This window comes from Canis aureus, chromosome 29 (assembly GCF_053574225.1).
Source record: "Canis aureus isolate CA01 chromosome 29, VMU_Caureus_v.1.0, whole genome shotgun sequence".
NCBI classification, from domain to species: Eukaryota; Metazoa; Chordata; class Mammalia; order Carnivora; family Canidae; genus Canis; species Canis aureus.
Genome location: NC_135639.1, coordinates 31,101,721 through 31,123,796, shown reverse-complemented (window position 1 = coordinate 31,123,796; position 22,076 = coordinate 31,101,721). Strand labels below are relative to the sequence as shown.

Here is a 22,076-nt window from a genome sequence, read left to right as displayed (position 1 = left end):
TACAAGAGAGAAAGGAAGAAACACAGGCAGAGGGGTAAGCAGGCTCCATGCAAAGAGTCCCATGTGGGACTCGATCCCAGGACTCCAGGATCATGCCCTGAGCCAAAGGCAGATGCTCAACCACTGAGCCACCCAGGCATCCCAGCTTGTAGTTTTCCTGTGGTATCCTTGCCTGGTTTTGGTTATTAGGGTAGTGCTGATCTAAAATGAGTTTGGAAGAGTTCCCTCTTTTTCTATCTTTTGGAGGAGTTTGAGAATTGGTGTTCTTTTTTGAATGTTTAGTAGAATTTGCCAGTGAAGCTCCGTGGTCTTGCACTTTGTTCATTGAGGTAATCGATTACTGATTCCATCTCCTTACCTAGTAGCCAGTCTGTTCATATTTTATTTCATCATGATACAAGATTAGTAGGTTGTATGTTTATCAAAATTTATCCATTGCTTCCTTCTAGTAACTGTGGGCTTTGTTCTTCTTTATCTAGTTCCTTGAGTGTATAATAGATTGTTTGATACTTTTCTTGTTTCTTGAAGTAGGCATTTGTCACGATGAACTTCCCTCTCAGAATTTCTTTTACTGTATCCCATAACTTTTGGTTGCTTATATTTTAATTTTATCTCCATATATTTTTAAATTTCTCTCTTGATTTCTTTGACCCATTTGTTGCTCTGGCATATTGTTTAATTTCCACGTATTTGTGAATTTTCCAGTTTTCTTTCTGTAGTTTCTAGTATCATACCATGTGATTGGGAAAGATGCTTGATATGATTTCAGTCCTCTTAAATTTTTTTTTTTTTTAAATTTTTATTTATTTATGATAGTCACAGAGAGAGAGAGAGAGAGGGGCAGAGACACAGGCAGAGGGAGAAGCAGGCTCCATGCACCGGGAGCCCGATGTGGGATTCGATCCCGGGTCTCCAGGATCACGCCCTGGGCCAAAGGCAGGCGCCAAACCGCTGCGCCACCCAGGGATCCCAGTCCTCTTAAATTTATTAAGAATTGTGTCGTGGTCTATTTTGGGAAATGATCTGTCAAATGATCTATCTTGGATCTATGTGCACTTGAAAAGAATGTATATTTTGTTGCTTTTGGATGGCATGTCCTCTAAATATCTGTTAAACTATCTGGTCTGGGGCAGTCCTGGTGGCGCAGTGGTGGTGCAGCGGTTTAGCGCTGCCTGCAGCCCAGGGCGTGATCCTGGAGACCCTGAATCGAGTCCCACGTCGGGCTCTCTGCATGGAGCCTGCTTCTCCCTCTGCCTGTGTCTCTGCCTCTCATTCTCTCTCTGTGTCTCTATGAATAAATACATTAAAAAATCTTAAAAAAAAATAAACTATCTGGTCTGATGTTTGCTCAATACTAGTGTTTCCTTATTGATTTTGTGTGGATAATCTATCCATTGATGTAAGTGGGTTATTAAAGTTCCCTATCATTATTGTATTGCTGTTAATTTTTCCTTTAGGTGTGTTAGTATTTGCTTTATATGTTTAGGTGTTTCTATTTTGAGCGTATAAGTGTTTTTTTTTAAAAGATTTTATTTATTTTAGAGATAGCGTGTGCACGTGCATGAATGGAGTGAGGAGTAGAGAGAGAAGGCGAGAATTTCAAACACATTCTGTGCTGAGTATGGAGCCCCATGCGGGGCTGTCTTTAGTGATATGTTTATGTTCGTTTTTCTGTGTATTTTATGTGTTTACTATAAGTTTTTGCTTTGTGGTTACCATGAGGTTTACATATAGTAAGTTATAACAGTATTTTAAGTTGGTAACTTAAGTTTGATCTCATTTTAAAGCTCAACTTTATTTCTCTCCAACATTTTGTTTTGATGTCATATTTTTTTTTATTTTATTTTTATTTTTATTTTTTTTATTTATTTATGATAGTCACAGAGAGAGAGAGAGAGAGAGAGAGGCAGAGACATAGGCAGAGGGAGAAGCAGGCTCCATGCACCGGGAGCCTGACGTGGGATTCGATCCTGGATCCCCAGGATCCCGCCCTGGGCCAAAGGCAGGCGCCAAACCGCTGCGCCACCCAGGGATCCCTGATGTCATATTTTTATATTTTTTTGTTTATCCCTTAACCAGTTCTTGTAATCCTAGTTTTTTTTTTTTACTGGTTTTGCCTTTTAATATTAATATTAGTTTTAAAAATGATTAATCTACTACCTTTATTATATATTTACTTTTCCAGTGAGATTTATCCTTTCATATGTTTTCTTGTTGCTCATTGGCGCTCTTTTCAGTTTAAAGAAATTTCTTTTTTTTTTTTTTAATTTTTATTTATTTATGATAGTCACACAGGGAGAGAGAGAGAGAGGGGCAGAGAAATAGGCAGAGGGAGAAGCAGGCTCCATGCACCGGGAGCCTGACATGGGATTCGATCCCGGGTCTCCAGGATTGCGCCGTGGGCCAAAGGCAGGCGCTAAACTGCTGCGTCACCCAGGGATCCCTAAAGAAATTTCTTTAGCAATTCCTGTAAGGCTGGTTGAGTAGTGAACTCCTTTAGCTTTGTCTTAAAAACTCTTAATCTTTCCTTCACTTTTTTGAAAAAAGATTCTATTGGGGGGGGGGGGGAGACATAAGCCAGGGGAGTGGCAGGCAGAGGAGAGGGAGAAGCAGCCCCCCCCCCCCCCCCGCTGAGCAGGGAAGCCTGATGTGGGGCTCTATCCCAGGATCCTGGGATCATGACCAGAGCCAAAGGCAGACACTTAACTGACTGAGCCACCCAGGCTCCCTTCTCCTTCACTTCTGAATGATTACTTCGCTGGGCACAGTATTCTTGGTTGGAAGTTTTGTTTTCTTTTTTCTCAGCACTTTGAATATATCACGTCACTTTCTCTTGGTCTGCAAAGTTTCTGCTGAAAAATCTGTTGGGTGTTTCCTTGTACATAATGAGTTTCTCTTGTTGTTTTTAATAGTTTCTCTTTTTTTTTTTTTTGCCTTTAACTCTTGACATTTTAATGATAACACCTCTTGGTGTGGGTCTCTTTCTGTTTCTCTTATTTGGAACTCTCTGGGTTTCCTGGATCTGAATGTCTATTTCCTCCCTAGGTTAAGGAAGTGTATAGCTATAATTTCTTCTATTAAAATTTCTGCCCCTTTCTTTTTCTGGGAGCTCTATGATGCTAATATTAGTCTGTTTGATTTGTTCCCTAAGTTACTTCTTTCTTTTTAATTTTTCTTTCTTTTTGCTGCTCTGGTAAGTTCAACTGCCTTGTCTTCAGATTGACTTTTCCATTTCTTTGCTTCATTTAGTTTGTTGTTGAGTCTTTCCAGTTTGTTTTTTATTTCAATTGTGTGTATTCTTTAGCTCTGTAACTTCTATCTGGTACATCTCTTTGTTGAAGTTCTTACTGAACTTCAGTGAGTGTCTTTATGACCATTACTTTGAAGCCTTTATCAGGTAAATTAGTTATCTCTGTTTTAAGGTTTTTTCCTGAGTTTTTACCTGTTCTTTTGTTTGGAATATATTCCTCCTTTGTGTCTTCATTTTGTGATTTTTTTCAAATCACTTTCTAACAACATAAAAGAAAGCGTAAACATTACTCTTTTAATGGACCTACCACCATAAGATGATGTTTCAGTTATTTATTGAGTTCAGCTATATGGGCTGGCTTCCTGATGTAGTCAGCTGTGAATGAGCTAGTCAAGCTCTGCTGATCTCTTGGCTGGACTTGGCTCCATGTCTTAGACTTGGGATAAACTGGGTGATATAGATTGATGTAAGCTGGGATGACTATGGTGGTTAGATTCTTCCACTTTTCTCAACCTTTAGCAAGGTACTGTAGGGCTGTTACTATGGCATGGTAGAAGTGCACAACTGCATAAAGCAAATAGAAGTGAGGAAGTACTTTTTCAAGCCACTGCTTATATAATGTCTGCTAATATCTCGTTGGCTAAAGCAAGTTACACAATTCAGCCCCAGAGTCATGGTGGGAGAATATTATTAAGTTACCTGACAAAGGGACTGTATATAGTGAGAGATGAAGAATCGGGGCCAAAATAGAAAGCATCAAATTTTTTTTAAAGATTTTATTTATTTATTCATGAGAGAGAGAGAGGGAGAGAGGCAGAGACACAGGAGAGGGAGAAGCAGGCTCCATGCAGGGAGCCCTGACGTGGGACTGGATCCCTGGTCTCCAGGATCTGGCCCCAGGCTGAAGGCGGCGCTAAACCGCTAAGCTACCGGGGCTGCCCGAAAGCATCAATTTTTACTTTTTCATGTGATTATTTGTGGCAATAGGCACTTCTCAAGTGCACACTATGTGCCTAACAACTATTTTTCTCATTTTAATTTTTATAGTCAACCTGCAAAGAGTTGTGGTCTTTTTTTTCCATACTAAGAAGAAATAATTAGAATGATTAATGATTAAATAATTTACAAATGTGACAGAATAGGTAGTTTGAATTTGAGACTGACTCCCGAGTCTGTATGCTTTCACATGGCCATAACATGTAAGTTATGGGACACCTGGGTGGCTCAGTGGTTGAGCGTCTGCCTTTGGCTCAGGGTGTGATCCCGGGATGGAGTCCCACATCAGGCTCCTCACAGGGAGCCTGCTTCTATCTCTGCTTATGTCTCTGCCTCTCTCTGTGTTTCTCATGAATTTATTAAGTTATGTTTTTAATTTCCCCCATAAGTTTTTTCTCCCTTAATTTTGGGAAGAACTGTGTTTCTGTTTTATTATGGCTTCTGTGCAACAATCTTGTTTTTGCTCTCCCAGAACCTTTTCTTCCCCACAAGGAGCCTGATGCAGGACTGTATCCCTGGACTTCCCCCCCCTTCCCCCAGGATCATGCCCTGAGCCAAAGGCAGACACTCAACCACTGAGCACCCAGGCATCCCATTGCTAATATTCTTGAGTTCTGTATGTTTTGGATGAGTCTGATTTACTCATGTAACTCATGCCTGCCCATTTATCATAGTGAGTGAATGCTTCAGGGATCCATCTTGAAACTGGCTGGTGGAGTTCTTGGGAAAGAGATCTCTTTTCTGTGGGGGTAGCTAAGCTAATAGCTTACAAGCAAGAAGCAGCCACCGTGTGGGGGGAGCTTGCCTGTGAGTGAAGCAGTGAGCCTTTGAGACAAGCAAAGTGATGCACGAAGAGAGAAGTACTGCTATGCACGTGGATCCAACTGCATGAGGGGAACTCTGAAAAGCCTACTTGATCCAATAATTACCCTTTTTTGCTAAGGTCCCTTTAGGTTGAATTTTTACCAGAAGTCCTAACACTATTTAAGTTCTAGGTAGATTATATTTCTGAAAGGAGAACAGACCATGTATAGCTTAGTATATAGATAGTTTATAGAATGTAAAAAATTCTCTGGCTTTATGGAAATGGAGGGGGAGGATGATTTAACTGGAGTAATATTGTACCAGAAAGGAAGGTAGGGTACAGCATGGGGATGAACTACTGAGCTGTAAATTGAGAAAATGGACTCAACACTGTAAGGCATTTTCTTCTTTCATTCTTTCTTAGTGAATTTTTCAATCACCATTTTGAGTTCCAAGTATGATATTAATATATATTGCACATCTGGGTGTTTATCTTATATATATTTTTGATCATTTCTATTTCATGCGATGCTTTAAACTAAGAAAGTATTATAATCATTGATCATGATACCAAGTCAACCTACAAGCAGGATTTAAGTAGATTGAAGAGTTTAAATAGTGTATTCTTGAAATAAAAAGAAGAGACATCCATTTCCAACAACATTCCCTGTATCTTTTTATTACTTGAAAACATTGAAATCTTGAATTTTAATGTGCCATTATCCCTTTGTGTTTTACGTCTGTTATTACATGTAATTTGATTCTCAGAATAATCATACTAAGTGGGTATTATTTTAATTTTAGAGATGGATAAACATCTGTGTAGGTTGATGCTACTACAGCTTTACGGTGTCCAGCCTCAGCTAGACTCTCATTCAGCACTGGGATTTTGTGTGTGGGCATTCTTGGTCAGTTCCTGCAGTTTATTACAGTGGCTCTCTTTTAGCCCCTTTGCCCTCATACTTTCCTCTCAGCTGATCTCGTCACCTATAGAACAATGAAAATTGATGTAATCGAAAGTGAACAGTCCTCTATCGTTTTCCTTCTTACCCCAAGGAGTCCTTGGAAAACTGGAGAAATTGAGGATCCCTGGGTGGCTCAGTGGTTTAGCGCCTGCCTTCAGCCCAGGGTGTGATCCTGGAGTCCCAAGATCGAGTCCCATGTCCGGCTCCCTGCATGGAGCCTGCTTTTCCCTCTGTCTTTGTCTCTGCCTCTCTCTCTCTCTCTCTCTGTCTCATGAATAAATAAATAAAATCTTAAAAAAAAAAGAAAAAAAGAAAACTGGAGAAAAATACTTAAGGCATTGTTTGGAAGCATTGACCAAAACCACAGACCTATTTGTAAAAATGTAAAACTTGAGGTCCTACTCCAGATCTGCTGATTCCCAATCTTAGGGATGGCATGGGAATCTGTATTTCTAACATACCTCAAATGATTCTTGGAAATACTGAAGTTTGAAAACCACAGACATGTAGGATAAGGTTACTTGAACCAGCACATAAGACACTCCCGGATATCTGATCCAGCCTGCTACTTTAGTCTCGGTTCTCTACATTCTGCTCAGTCTCTACTCTAATCCCTGAAGTCTTCTTTTTCTTTTTTTTTTTATGATAGTCACAGAGAGAGAGAGAGAGAGAGAAAGAGGCAGAGACAAAGGCAGAGGGATAAGCAGGCTCCATGCACCGGGAGCCCGATGTGGGATTCGATCCCGGGTCTCCAGGATCGCGCCCTGGGCCAAAGGCAGGCGCCAAACCGCTGCGCCACCCAGGGATCCCTAATCCCTGAAGTCTTCTTCTTTTTTTTTTTTTTAAAGATTTTATTTATTTATCCACGAGAGACACAGAGAGAGAGAAGCAGAGACACAGGCAGAAGGAGAAGCAGGCTCCATGCAGGAGCCCGACATGGGACTCGATCCCGGGTCTCCAGGATCACACCCTGGGCTGCAGGCGGTGCTTAACCGCTGCGCCACCAGGGCTGCCCCCTGAAGTCTTCTTATCCCAAAATACAAGTCACTCTTTCTAGTGTGCAAGTATTACTATATTATTTTATCTCCTTCCCTTTCTGCAACTGTACCTCTTCTAATTTGAGAGACCCTTGTATTCAGCCACCATGTCATATTTTTCTTTATATTTTGAGTACTTGGCAGAGTGGCACATAGTGGATGCTCAGTAAAGATTTGTGGGAAGGTAGAAAACAGTACTTTGACATATTACAAACTAAATAAGTGACTGAAATTGAGTAAGAGACAGTTTTATTTTTAGTAACTCACGTTACTTAAGGAAAAAATTAGTATGAGAAAGAGGGAGTGTAGATATTTTCGACACAATATGTAGTACCGTAATGGCTTGAACAGTGATTTTTAAAGGAGATTGGGTGGGAGAAGTGAGAACCACTGTATTATATTAAGGACTAGTTTTCTATACTCATGAATTGTGTGGAGACACTAGTTAAACCTGGCTTTTAACAAGTCATATATATATATATTTTTTTTTTGCTTGTTTGTTTTTTGTTTTTTTTTTCCAAACATATATATTTTTAAAAGATTTTATTTATTTATTAGAGACAGAGAGATGCAGAGACACAGGCAGAGAGAGAAGCAGGCTCCATGCAGGGAGCCCAATGTGGGACTTGATCCTGGGTCTCCAGTATCACGCCCCGGACTGCAGGCGGCGCTAAACCTCTGCGCCACCAGGGCTGCCCGTGAAACATATTTTTAAATTTTGTCTTGTATCACTTCAAAATGTATTTTTTTCCCTTTTGTTAATGTGTATATTACTTTGAAATTTCTGAAGTACTAGCAAAAGGGATAGGAGTTTCTAAGAGATAAATGGGTAAAAGTTGGAGGTGGGCTGTATGTGAAGAAAGAGTATTTAGATTATACATGAGAATAAGATGTTGATGGTTTTTCCAGTAGTCTGGAGACATATTAACATATTATGTGTATGACACAGTTTGCTTGAGATAGAAACGAATGAAACGTGGACAAAACCAATTTAAAGGGCAAGACTGGGGATCCCTGGGTGGCGCAGCGGTTTAGCGCCTGTCTTTGGCCCAGGGCGTGATCCTGGAGACCCGGGATCATGGAGCCCCGTGCATGGAGCCTGCTTCTCCATCTGCCTGTGTCTCTGCCTCTCTCTCTCTCTCTCTCTCTCTCTGTGACTATCATAAATAAGTAAAAATTAAAGGGCAAGACTGTTGTGAATGTTCTCACAGTGGTGATGTGGAGAAGATAATTTCAGTATTACTTTCTCATCACTTGTTGATCTAGGACTGTCATTGCTTTAGGGATGATAGTGATGTGGAATGTCATTAAGGAGGCAAAGATTTTATTATTGCTTTGTTTTTAGATAATGGTGCTTAGATTTTTATAATTCTGAGATATTATATGTAATTTTTTATATTTATGTTTTGCTATAAGGAGCTCACAGATTCATACCTTAACAAGCATGATGAATGAATTTGTTTGTAACTTTTAGATTCTAAAACCTATCTTGGGAGGTGCCCTGATAGATTGGGAAAGAAAATGGATACAAACTACTTTTTTTTTTTTCTACTGGCTCTTCCTATCTCTTTGCCAAGTTTGAGAAAATAACCTGAAAAAAAGTGAGGCCCTGTTTTCAATCATATGGCACTTTGCAGTGTTCTACCTATATCTATCAGTACTCTTTCTTTTTTCTTTCTTTCTTTCTTTCTTTCTTTCTTTCTTTCTTTCTTTCTTTCTTTCTTTCTTCCTTCCTTCCTTCCTTCCTTCCTTCCTTCCTTCCTTCCTTCCTTCCTTCCTTCCTTCCTTCCTTTTTCTCTCTCTCTCTCTTTCTTTCTTTCTTTCTTTCTTTCTTTCTTTCTTTCTTTCTTTCTTTCTTTCTTTCTTTCTTTCTTTCTTTCTTTCTTTCTTTCTTTCTTTCTTTCTTTCTTTCTTTCTTTCTTTCTTTCTTTCTTTCTTTTTAATTTATGATAGTCACAGAGAGAGAGAGACAGAGACACAGGAGGAGGGAGAAGCAGGCTCCATGCACCGGGAGCCCGACATGGGATTCGATCCCAGGTCTCCAGGATCGCGCCCTGGACCAAAGGCAGGCGCCAAACCGCTGCGCCACCCAGGGATCCCTCAGGACTCTTTCTGTTGTAAGTTCAGAAAGCCAATTGAAATTATAAGTCAAAAGGTCATTTTGTAGGTTTATGAACTGGGAGGTTCATAGGGTAAAGCTATAGGTAGGATCTTCTGTAACTGGAATCAGAAGTTTGATTGATGGTATCAGGAATGTCCCTTACTAAGCATTCTTTATCAATTTTGGTTTCCTTGAGGTATGATGGTAAAGGTGATTAGTAGCAGCTCTAGACTTACATGATTTTTAAAAAAGATTTTATTTATTTATTTGACGGAGAGTGAGCAACAGAGCACAAGTAAGGAGAGAGGGAGAGGGAGAAGCAGACTCCCTGCTGAGCAGGACCCCCCCTCCCCTCCCCATGGTGCTCCCAGGATTCTGGAATCACAACCTGAGCTGAAGGCAGTCATTTATCTGACTGAGCCACCCAGGCACCCCTAGACTTACATAATTCTTAAAGTCCACATGTGTTTTTCTGTATAGCAACAAATCGATGGAGGGAAGACCAAGCTTGGGTCATGTGGCCTACCTCTGGACCAGTCACCATAAGGCTAGAGGAGTATGATCCTCTGACCTGACCAAGGACAGGTGCCCGGTTTTTGAGAGAGGCTTAAGATTGGCCCTCTCTTAAGGCTTGAGGGAGGGACTGATTGATTCTTCAAAAGAAAATCAGATGCTATTCCCTAAAAAAGGGAAATGAGTAGTAGGTTAGGCAAAATCTGTAAATATTCCGTATATAAATCCAGATCTACTTTCGAAAAAATGGACTGATTTGGGCCATGTTGAATTGAATTGTGTTTTGCAAAAAGTGGAAGTCTGAACACCCAGTATCTTCGAATGTGACTTTGCTTAGAAATAGGGTCTTTATAGTTACAAACAAGTTAAGATGAGGTCATACTAGATTGGGACCTAATCCAATAACTGATGTTTTTTATAGAAAGTGGGAAAATTGGATACAGGCAGAAATTGGAGTTATGTGGCCATAAGCCAAAGAATGCCAAGCATTGCTGGCAACTACCAGAACCTACAAAGAAAAAAAGGAGGATTCTTCTTCAGACTGTTTGGAGGGAGAATAGCCCTGCCAACACCTTGATTTCTGCTGCCTTGTCAGTCTCCAGAACTGGGAGAGAATATATTTCTGTTGTTTTAAGCCACCTAGTTTGTTCAGCAGCCAGAAAACTAATATAGACCATATTTGGTACCTATAAAATTTTTTAATTCAGCCCACCCCCTCCTTTTTTTTTTTGCACAAAATTAATGTTTATTCCACCTTTGTGTCATATTCCTGGATCCTTCACCAATGTTACATGAGGAAAGAAACAAAAGCAAAACAAATGAAAAACTGAAATCAGAATCACTAATGTTATCAAGTAGGGAAACAAATAAATTAAAATCTAGCAGCCATCAGCAAGAGTACAGCAAAGACAATGCTGTAAAAAGAAACAAAGAAAATTGCTAGAAAACTGTATGCATCATACTCTTTCAAACCAGCAAAATATGCTCCTGCATACAATGGAACATAAACAGAATTTTTTTCCTGTAAGGTATAGAAATGGAAGTTCTTTTTTGAATATTGTGGATGGGCAAAATGTGTTTATATGGTAATTCTACTGAGCTATTACACAGTGGGCCAGGAACACATTTATGGATTCTGGGGATGATGTGTACTGTAATTCTTTGATTGGGATAGTGGACACTCTAGCCAAAAAAAAAAAAAAAAAAAGAACACAGAGGTACAAGACAAAGGTGAATGAGACTTCTCTTATATCTTAGCAACATTTAGATGGAAATCAAATTTAAATGCAATCTGCATTTAAATCACTCTGCTTTTGAAGAGTCTTTGGTTCAGCTCCCAAATCTCGATTGCTTGACGCAGTCTCCTGTGAGAATACTCAGAAGGTGTCTTCTTAAACAACAAACCTATTTTTAGTAGTGGAGCCGCTCTTTGTACCTGTGTCTGCATGGGACTGATAACCAATCACTATTTTTGGAGGAAGTCCTAACCTTTCCTTGTATACTCTCCCTATATGTGTAACAGCCTCTCTGTTTTCACATTTAGTAGTCCATATTGCTATCTTATCACCTTTAGCTCTAACATCAACGACAGCTCCACATACATCATCACTGTAGTCATCAAAAGATTCTCCAATAAGGCACAGCAGTGTCTCTAGCCAAAAGCGATCCAGGTCACTACGTCTCTGCTGTTTGTTCAATGTAATTAGCCATCGTCGTCCTCCTCATTTGTTTTTCTCATCTTCCCACATAGGCTCAATACCATCCTTAAAAAGTGAGTAGTCACAGCCAGGCATTAAATTACTAGACAACTGGATGTGGTTGTACAGAGCCCAAAAGTCTTCAACAGTATCAAACTTAGAGATCAGCTGAAGGTTTGCTTGCCAAGTTTAGCTTTTATCATTTTTAAAAAACCAGAGTGCCCATCTGTTCTGTAAAGGATGTTTAATATAGTGTTCTGGGTTAGCAACCTCCTGATTAGATTCTGTTTTCTCTTCTTCTGTAGGCGGGGGATTAGGAGTAGGGGTGGTTTCCAGTTCCATAGTCACCATCTTAGATCGATCTCCCATCCCTTTTTTTAAAGTTTTATTTAAGTAATCTCAATACCCAACATGGGGCTCGAAATCATGACCCTGAGATCGAGTTGTATGCTCTTTTGATTGAACCAGCCAGATGCCCCTCAGCTCTTCCTCCTCCTCCTCCTCCTCTTCTTCTTCTTCTTCTTCTTCTTTTTTTTTTTTTTTTAATTTTACTTATTCATGAGAGACACAGAGAGAGGCAGGCTCCCTGCAGGAGGCCTGATGTGGGACTCTATCTCAGGACCCTGGGCTCACACCCTGAGCTGAAGGCATATGTTCAACTGCTGAGCCACCCAGGCGTCCCTCAGCCCATCTTCTTTAAATGCTGACCATTAGTTTTCCCAGTGAATACCTTTTACATTCTAAATGGATTTTATGGGGCTTTGGGATGCCTTTGGAATTATATGGGTTTGGCATTTAAAAATATATTTTGTTAAAATTTCATCGTATCCATAATAATGTGAGATGGTACTTTGTAATTGATTATGTTTATTGACTTCTATATTCTACAGAGTCTGTAGTTGTAGTTTAGCTGAAGCCATTGTTGTTATTAATGTACAACTAAACAATATTTCTTAACATGTTTGACTTCCAAATAGTGCAGTGCCATGTGAGAATCAGGAGTAGAAATAATTAAAGTGAAGCACCTAGAGTAAATATGTTCCAGTAGCTTGAAGATGAAAGAAAGAATATGTCTTAGGGAAACTGGCTAGCAAGATGGAAACAATTAGTATTTTGGTGAGACTAAACAAAAACCTAAGAGTAGCTTGAACGGCATTTCTGAACTCTTGTTCATTTTTTGCAAACTGAGAGAGTCAGATAATACCTCCAAAGTCTGATTAGACTTTGAAAAAAATAAGATCTTATGAACATCCTTCTAGTTTCTAATTTGTAGTAAGTGGATATTTTCTGTAGGTACTGGAATTCTCATTCAAAACCTTTGTATAAAGATTCATTATTTTAAGGAACTTAAGATTACTGGAAAAATAGTTTGGGGGGCTTATCCGGGCACTTTAAGTATTTATCATCCTCTCATATTCACTCAAATGAAATAGGAACAATAAGCAAATAGGAAGAAAATGTCCTATCTTAAACTAGTAATGATGAATGCAGTAAATTTTTAAAAATAATTATTTCTCTATTTATTTAAAGTAAGCTGTATGCCACTCAGTGTGGATTTTAAACTCATGACCCTGAGATCAAGAGTAGCATGCAGGGATCCCTGGGTGGCGCAGCGGTTTGGCGCCTGCCTTTGGCCCAGGGCGCGATCCTGGAGACCCGGGATCGAATCCCACATCGGGCTCCCGGTGCATGGAGCCTGCTTCTCCCTCTGCCTATGTCTCTGCCTCTCTCTCTCTCTCTCTCTCTCTGTGTGACTATCATAAACTTAAAAAAAAAAAAAAAAAAAAAAAAAGAGTAGCATGCATTACTGACTGAGCTAGCCAGGCACCCCATAATTTTCATTGTAGATATTTTTAAATTTTTTATTTATTTGTTTTTATTTATGATAGTCACAGAGAGAGAGAGAGAGAGAGAGAGAGAGGCAGAGACATAGGCAGAGGGAGAAGCAGGCTCCATGCACTGGGAGCCCGACGTGGGATTCCATCCCGGGTCTCCAGGATTGTGGCCTGGGCCAAAGGCAGATGCTAAACTGCTGCGCCACCCAGGGATCTCTCATTGTAGATATTTTTGACAGTGGTACCTTACTTTAAGTTTAGAAATATTTTCTCAGTTCAGAACTCATTTATTAAGTATGCAGTGACAAATATTGCTTCCACCATGCCTCATCTACTCCAGTTTTACTTGCTTCTCTAACCGTTTTTATTATGTATTCTTTCAGTGTTTCTTTATAAAAATAAAAGCAGATGTTAATATTTTCTTACTTTTTTCTCACATACAACAATGAATAGACAATATATAGAAAATACTTTGTTCTGTATTTTTTTTTCTTTATGTATTTTAGCTATGTTTCTGTATCAGTATATAGAAAGCATCCTCATTCTTTTTCACAACTGCATTGGATTCCATTGTGTGGATATGCTGTAATATATTTAGACGGTTATCAAACATAAGTTTTCACTTTTCACTTGTCACTAACCATGCTCCAGTGAATGATACTGTATGTAAGTTATTTTGTATGTGTGCTGGTATCTGTAGGATACATTCCCAGAAGTGATATTGCTGAGTTAAAGGGTAAAATATATTTGTAATTTTGCTAGATATAGCTAAATTGCCTTTCTATATGGGTGATACAATTTTGTAGTCCCTTCATCATTGTAGGAGAGCATCCATTAGGAGAGTGTATCCCCACATTCTTACCAATATAGTATTGTGTCTGATTTGTGGATTTTTGCAAATTTGATATGTAAAAAATACTCTCAGTATAGACTTAGTTATTAGCATTTCCTGTATGAGTGAGGTTGAGGTTGAGCCTCTTATTTTTGAGGAAATTTCTATTTACTTTTGATCTTTAGTTGATATCTTGCAATGATTATGATACATTGTCAATGGTGAAAGTAATAATAATGTTTTAATAGGGGAGGAAGGGAGGAGATGATTGTTATTAAATGAAAGACTTCTGGGTCCTTTTTCTCCAACTCAGGAATTTTCACATGCTCAGAATTGGTTCTTACAGAATTGATTCTGAAAGTTCAATTGCTGTGTTACTGCTTTAGGAGGCCTTGCAGTGTGTAATTGGCACAGCATAACCATCTGGGTTTTTCTGAGTGTGACTTCTTCACTCTTTTCAAGAAAGCATACACTGGTATGCAGTTTCTTTAAACTGCTTCAAAGGATTGTAGAAAAGTAAATTTTGCCCAAAGGCCTTCTTTTGTATTTCCCATGGGCATTTGCTAAAGTACAGTACTTATCTAGTTGGCATAAGTTGATTTCTATAAACGTTTTTCCTTCTATTTATTGTATTCTACAAAATACTATTTGCCTTCTTTCATGATGCTGTTTTTCATCTCCAACTTGCCTATTGTTAACTTTTTTTTTTTTGGCACTTCATTCTTTCTGTGTCAGCATTCTTTTACTTGAATGTTCGAAGAAGTGTTTTTTTTTTTGTATATATTTTTTTATTCAAGTTCGATATGCCAACATATAGCATAACACCCAGTGCTCATCCTGTCAAGTGCCCCCGTCAGTGCCCATCACCCAGTCACCCCAACCCCTTGCCCACCTCCCCTTGTTCATTTCCCAGAGTTAGGTGTCTCTCATGTTCTGTCACTCTCACTGATATTTCCCACTCATTTTCTCTCCTTTCCCCTTTATTCCCTTTCACTATTTTTTATATTCCCCAAATGAATGAGACTATATAATGTTTGTCCTTCTCCGATTGACTTACTTCACTCAGCATATAATACCCTCCAGTTCCATCCATGGTGAAGCAAATGGTGGGTATTTGTCATTTCTAATGGCTGATGGAAGAACTGTTTTGAGCTTTTGGGTGGTAATGTCACTTTGTTTGCATTCTGAACTAAAGCCCCCATCCCTAAGCAGTTTTGTGTCTACAGCTATTATTACTGTTAAATATTGTCTTGTTAGTAGTTTATAAACGTTGTTTAATGTCTTAAAATTTGGTATCTTAGTAATTACAGGAGAAACATATAGTAAAACACACAACAGAAATTAAAGTTAAGAATACATATACCTAATTAAGGGATCAACAGGCAAAATAAGCATAGAAACCAATGACTCAGAAGAATCCCTATATTCTGAGAGCCAGGTTGACAAGGAAGTAGATATTCAATGACTCATAGATACTGATATAAAATAAATGTCCCTGTCAAATAAATGTATATTGACTTATAATGGATTTCTCAAGCAAGGACGGCCTCTTTGTTTTGGGGACAATCTCTTAGATCATTTAGATGACCTTTAGATGGTTTGGTTGAATTACTTTTTAAACTTATTTTAGTAGACTATTCCTGTTCACATGGCACTTAGACTCCAATAAGAGAAATAGGGACATAAATCATATGTAGAACCTATAACTACACAAGATAAGAGCTCTGAAAAGAGATGTGGTTGTGTGTGTGTGTGTTTGTAGAGGTGGGGAGTTTGGAATAACAAAATCAGAAGAATTTCTAAGAAAATAAATTTTCATTTGAGAGGTGAAGGTGAATATGAGTTAACTAGGGGAAAGAAAAAAAAAAGATGGTAGGTGGAGAGGATTCTTTTAGACAGGGTATCAATACGTTTTCAGAAGACAGAAAAAGACCTTGGTTTTCCTCTTAGGATCTGGTTTATGTAAATATATTTCTTTTTCACCACTTGGTGGCACTTATACATGCTTTAACAAGGCTCAGTTTTGGCCTTGTTTGGAATATTCTGCGAGTATTTTTTAAAAATTAGGAAAACTGATATGTGAAAATTAGGGGGGCATGGAGGAGCACTGGATGAGGTTGTTATTAAAATGTTATGGGAAGAAAACACAGTATACTCAGGCCTCGGATATTTCTGCAAATAGACATTTGTACAATCTACTCCTACTGGGGAAGGATTAAGGCATTCTTCCTCAGGTACTCTTAGTTTTTTAGCTTCTTTCCAAGTTCAAATAGGAGAGTTTTGTTTTTTGTTTTTTTAATAAAATTTACAACTCTTAAATTTTGACAATTCCCCTGGATCTCCATCCAAAACAAGATATAGAACATTTCCAGCCTCCTAGAAAGTTTACTTGTGTTCTCTTCCAGCCAGTTGCCCATCACTGCAATACCTGATTTCTGTTACCATAAATTAGTTTTGCCTGCATCTGGATTTCATATAAAAGGAATCATACAATATGTATTATTATTATTATTATTTTTTTTGGTCTGGCTTCTTTTGCTTACATGTAACATTTGTGTGTGTTGATAGTTGATTCCCTTTTTTAAGTGTATTTATTGAGATATAATTCACATAGCAAACAATACACCCACTTAAAGTGTGCAGTTCGGTGAATTTTACATTCACGAGTTGTGCAGCCATTAACATTATCAGGTTTTAGAACATTTTCCTCACCCCAGTGAGTATCAGTATAAACCCATGCCAATTAGCAATCACTCCTTGTCTTGTCCCCCTCTCATTCCATTCCCTAACAATGGACAATGACTAATTTACTTTGTTTGTAGAGATTTGCTTATTCTGGACATAAATTCATTACTTTTTATTGCTGAGTAGCATTCCATTGTATGGGTACACTACAATTTGTTCATTGCTGACGCACATTTGTGTTGTTTCCAGTTTGGGGTTATAATAAATAAGGCTATTCCATAAACATTTTTATATCAGTCTATTTTCATTTCCCTTGGGTAAATACCTAGGAATGGAGTTTCCAGGTTATAGGGTAGAGATATATGTTCATACGTCCTAAGAAACTGTCAAAGAGCTCTTCAAAGAGGTTATAGCTCCACTTTACATTCCTCTCCAACAGTGTATGGAGGGATCAGTTACTGTGCATCCTCACCAGTATTTGGTTTTTGTCATTTTTTTCTATTTTGACCATTCTAGCATTTGTGAAGTGGTATCTCATTGATTTGTTGTGATATTTTAATTTCCCTGATGACTAAAGATAGCTTTTCATGTGCCTATTGGACTTTCATATATGTTCTGTTTTGAAGGGTTTATGAAGTCTTTTGCCCCCCCCAAAAAAATTTGAGTTAGTCTTTTTATTGTTGATTTGTGAGAACTTTTTATGTAAATAATGTATAGTTATATAATTGATATTTGCTCTTCAATAAATGTAAAGATAGATATCTGTGGAGGATTTATTGTAACATGGAGTTTTTTTAGTCTCAAATTTTCCTAAAGAATCAGAATAGAAAAAGGTCACTTTATTTAGACTTTTTCTAAGGAGATTGCTATAGTAGTTGATTTCTTTCTGAACCATGAAATGATTCCTTGCACGAAGAACAACAGATTTGAGGAGGTATACCTTATAAAAAACAACAAACCAATTTAGTAATTTTCAGAAGTCACAATCCCTGTCGTTCCATAGAGTTCATGGTAAAACCATGGTTGTCAACTCATCTTCTCTGCAGGAAGTTTTGTCACTTTGGGTACAGTCTCCAATGGACCCAAGTAGTCCATGCCACAAAAGCAATCCTTCTGACCTCTAAAACACTTAAGATAGGAACTGCCAGTAAACTGGCTCTGTATTTTGCTCTCCAGAAGTTGTCCTACATTCTGTGTAGCTAACTCATATCTCACATCTGTTAGTCCATATAGCTAGAGTTAGGTGTGAACTCTCTTGTTAGGGCACATGAGTCTCATACCATTACTGTAGTGTCAGTAAAAAGTATTACTGAGCCCACAAAAAATTTAAAGAAGCTGAATCAGGGTACCATCAGCAGCAACAGCCGTAATTTAGCTTTTGTTACATCATGGAGTCTTTAGAAAACCAGCCTTCTGGGAGACATTCATGAGCTTTCATCAGTTTCTCTTGCTTGTGAAAAAGAGAACATAGGGCATTTCATTACCTTGAAATAATTTTGTTGAAAATTATTTACTTTTACTGGAGGTGTCTTTACTGAAATGTAAATGTAAAGAAAGCATTACAGGCAGTCTAGGAATATTTACTATTAAGTGTATATACCTCTGTACATGCTATTAGATACCTGTTATCTTTTAGTAAAAATCAGTATGCTGATCTCTTAGGTTTTGCAAGAAGTTTGCAGATTTCCCTCTCTTTATAGTATAAAGTGGTTTTTATCTATCTATCTATCTATCTATCTATCTATCTATCTATCTATCTATCTATCTATCATCTATTTATTTAAACAGGGCAGGGCTTGGGGATCCCTGGGTGGCTCAGTGGTTTAGTGCCTGTCTTCAGCCCAGGGCGTGATCCTGGAGTCCCGGGATCAAGTCCCGAGTCGGGCTCCCTGCGTGGAGCCTGCTTCTCCCTCTGCCTGTGCCCCTGCCTCTCTCTCCCTCTCTCTCTATATCTCATGAATAAAAACAAACAAACAAACAGGGCAGGGGCAAAGGGAGGGAGAGAATCTTTTTAAAATTTAAATCCAATTAATTAACATGTAATGTATTACTGGGTTCAGAGGTAGAGATCAGTGACTCCTCAGTCTTCTATAATACTCAGGGCTTATTATATCACATGCCCTCTTTAATGTCTGTCACTCAGTTACTCCATTCCCTCACCTTCCTCCCCTCCAGTAATCATAATCCTATGATTAAGAGTCTCCAATGGTTTGTCTCCCTCTCTGATTTCATATTGTTTTATTTTTTTCTCTAAGATCCTGTTTTGCTTCTTAAATTCCATATACGAGGGAGATCATATGATAATTGTTTTTCTCTGATGGATTTATTTCACTTAGCATAACATCCTCTAGTTTCATTCACATTGTTGCAAATGGCAAGATTTCATTTTTGGTGGCTGAATAGTATTCCGTTATAAAGTATACCACGTCATCTTTATCCATTCATCTGTTGATGGCACATCAGGGCTCTTTCCATAGTTTGGCTGTTGTGGACTTTGCTGCTAAACATTGGGGTGCAGGGATCCCTGGGTGGTGCAGCGGTTTGGCGCCTGCCTTTGGCCCAGGGCGCAATCCTGGAGACCCGGGATCGAATCCCACGTCGGGCTCCCTGCATGGAGCCTGCTTCTCCCTCTGTGTCGCTGCCCCCCCCCCCCCGATTATCATGAATAAATAAATAAATAAAATCTTTAAAAAAAAATAAACATTGGGGTGCAGGTGCTGCCACTTTGGATCACTACATTTGTATTTTTGGGTAAATACCCAGTAGGGCAATTGCTGGGTTGTAGGATAACTCTATTTTCAACTTTTTGAGGAGCCAGGGAGAGAATCTTAAGCAAGCTCCATGCCCAGTCTGTAGCCTGATGTGGGGCTCAATCCCACAACCCTGACATCATGCCAAAATCAAGAGTTGGACATTTAACCAAGCCACCCAGGCCCCTAAGAGTTTTTTTTTTTTTTTATCACTTCTGCATGCTCCATCATTAATTCTTTTTATAATTTTTGCTTGTCTGTATTCCACCCAGTCTTTAACACTGCCAGTGTAGTTTTTCTAGCACTTGCCATTTTCCTGTCAGAAGCCTTTCAGTGGCTCCCATTGCTTCAGGATAAAATTTAAGCTTTAATTGACTTTCCAGGGACATCTTACCCATATCTTAATGATTTTACCTAATTTATTTGCATTTTCCAGTAATCAGCATAATAAGAGCAAATGTTTGTTTATATAGTACTTACCCTGTATGCAAAGCACTGACCTAGGCAGTCATAATAAACTTCTTGTAAGTTTTTTTGATTGATATTTTTTATTTTTAAATTTTTTTTCTAGAGAGAGTGTGGGGGTGGACCAGTAGAGGGAGATAAAGAATCCCGAGCAGGCTCCATGTTAGAGCCCAATGCAGGGCTTGATCTCACAACCTTGAGATCCTGACCTGAGCTGAAATCAAGTCTGACGCTTAACTGACTGAACCACCCAGGGGCCCCTAAACTTCTTGTAATTATGCAAATAAATCATGTACCCTGACTTTTCATACTTTTGCACATCCTCTATGACTGAAATACTTTCAGTCTCTTTGTTTAATACCTATTTGTTCTTTGAGATTCCATTTAGATGTTACTTCTTGGAAGCTGAATTTCTTTCTTTCTTTCTTTTTTTTTTTAATTTTTATTTATTTATGATAGTCACAGAAAGAGAGAGAGAGAGAGAGAGGCAGAGACACAGGCAGAGGGAGAAGCAGGCTCCATGCACCGGGAGCCCGATGTGGGATTCGATCCCGGGTCTCCAGGATCGCGCCCTGGGCCAAAGGCAGGCGCCAAACCGCTGCGCCACCCAGGGATCCCAGAAGCTGAATTTCTACATTGACTTTTTCTATCTCACCTCACTCCTCACTCTTAAAATTGTAGTGAGATGTCAGAGCACTGAATGTGTAATCTAGTATAAAGCAGAACACAGTTTTTCTCTCCATTTTAACTTTTCTTTTGCAGTAAGGACAGTTCATAGATAGACTTACAAGCAGCTGATTATAACTTACAGGGTCAGAGATGTAAATACTAAAGAAAAAGAGAGGTGGGTGGGAAGGGGAAAGGGAGAAAGGAAGAAAGGATTTTTTTTTTTAAGATTTTATTTATTTATTCATGAGAGACACACACAGAGAGAGGTAGAGACATAAGCAGAGGGAGAAGCAGGCTCCACACAGGGAGCCCGATGTGGGACTCGATCCTGGGTCTCCAGGATCACACCCCGGACTGCAGGCGGCGCTAAACCACTGCGCCACGGGGCTGCCCCTGTAATGATACTTTAAAAAATGAAATCACTATTGACCACCTTTGGAGGTTTCAGATTGTCAGCTCATTGTTCTGAAAATTTATACATGGAGAGAAGGAGGCACTTATACTGCATTTCATTGTGAAATGTGTATATGTGTCTTTTTTTTTAAAGATATTATTCATCTATTCATGAGAGACACAGAGAGTGGCAGAGACACAGGCAGAGGGAGGAGAAGCAGGCTTCCATGCAGGAGCCTGATGTAGGACTCGATCCCGGAACTCTGGAGGCAAAGGCAGATGCTCAACCGCTGAGCCACCAAGGCGTCCCATGAAATGTGTTTTAACATAACCAAGTAGTTGATGGTGGAAAGGTTTTCTTTCCTGAAGAATTCCAGTTAATAAATGAAAAAATGAAAGTATTAGAAGAATCACCGTTTTGTGCCGATGACACAATGATAGATCTAGACAGATTCTTTATATGCTGAAATTATTAGGTGAAGATGATTGTTGACCATAATGATGGGATCAAGTTAATACCATGAATTCACTGATGAATGTTAGCATCATTAAAAGTTGAAAAGGCAAGGACACCTGGGTAGCTCAGCGGTTGAGCGACTGACTGCCTTTGGCTCAGGGCATGATCCTGGAGACCCAGGATCAGATGAGTCCCACATCGGGCTACCTGCAGGGAGCCTGCTTTTCCCTATGCCTGTGTTTCTGCCCCTCTCTCTCTCTCTCTCTCTCTCTGTGTCTCATGAATAAATAAAATCTTTAAAAAAAAGTTGAAAAGGCAGACCTATGTCTTTTTGATGAAATAGGAAGGACCCAGGACTATGGTATTCTACCCTAAAAGAGTCAGAATCAATCTAAGAAAAGGAACAGCAGATCACATATAAAGTGTGTAGGCCATTATGGGATTTTGCTTTGTGTGCATGTGTATGTATGTATGAGATGTTGGGTATGTTGTCTCTAATGTCTGTTTTCCTCTCTAGTATACTTTGAGGAAAGCTCAGCTGCATTTTGACAGTTTTAATGAGGGAAAGGTAGGCTTTACTGATTAAATTAAGGAGTGTTCTAGGCTTTTGAGCAGGAGAGTGACGTG

General features: G+C 39.0%; 1 protein-coding gene and 1 pseudogene across 18 annotated transcripts in view; one reads left to right on the top strand and one right to left on the bottom strand.

The window, feature by feature from the left end:
* The window catches only part of LCOR (ligand dependent nuclear receptor corepressor), a 148,754-nt gene that overhangs the window by 18,837 nt on the left and 107,841 nt on the right, over window positions 1-22,076 (top strand). The window lies entirely within an intron of this gene.
* LOC144301327 (eukaryotic translation initiation factor 4E pseudogene) lies at window positions 10,386-11,721 on the bottom strand (annotated as a pseudogene).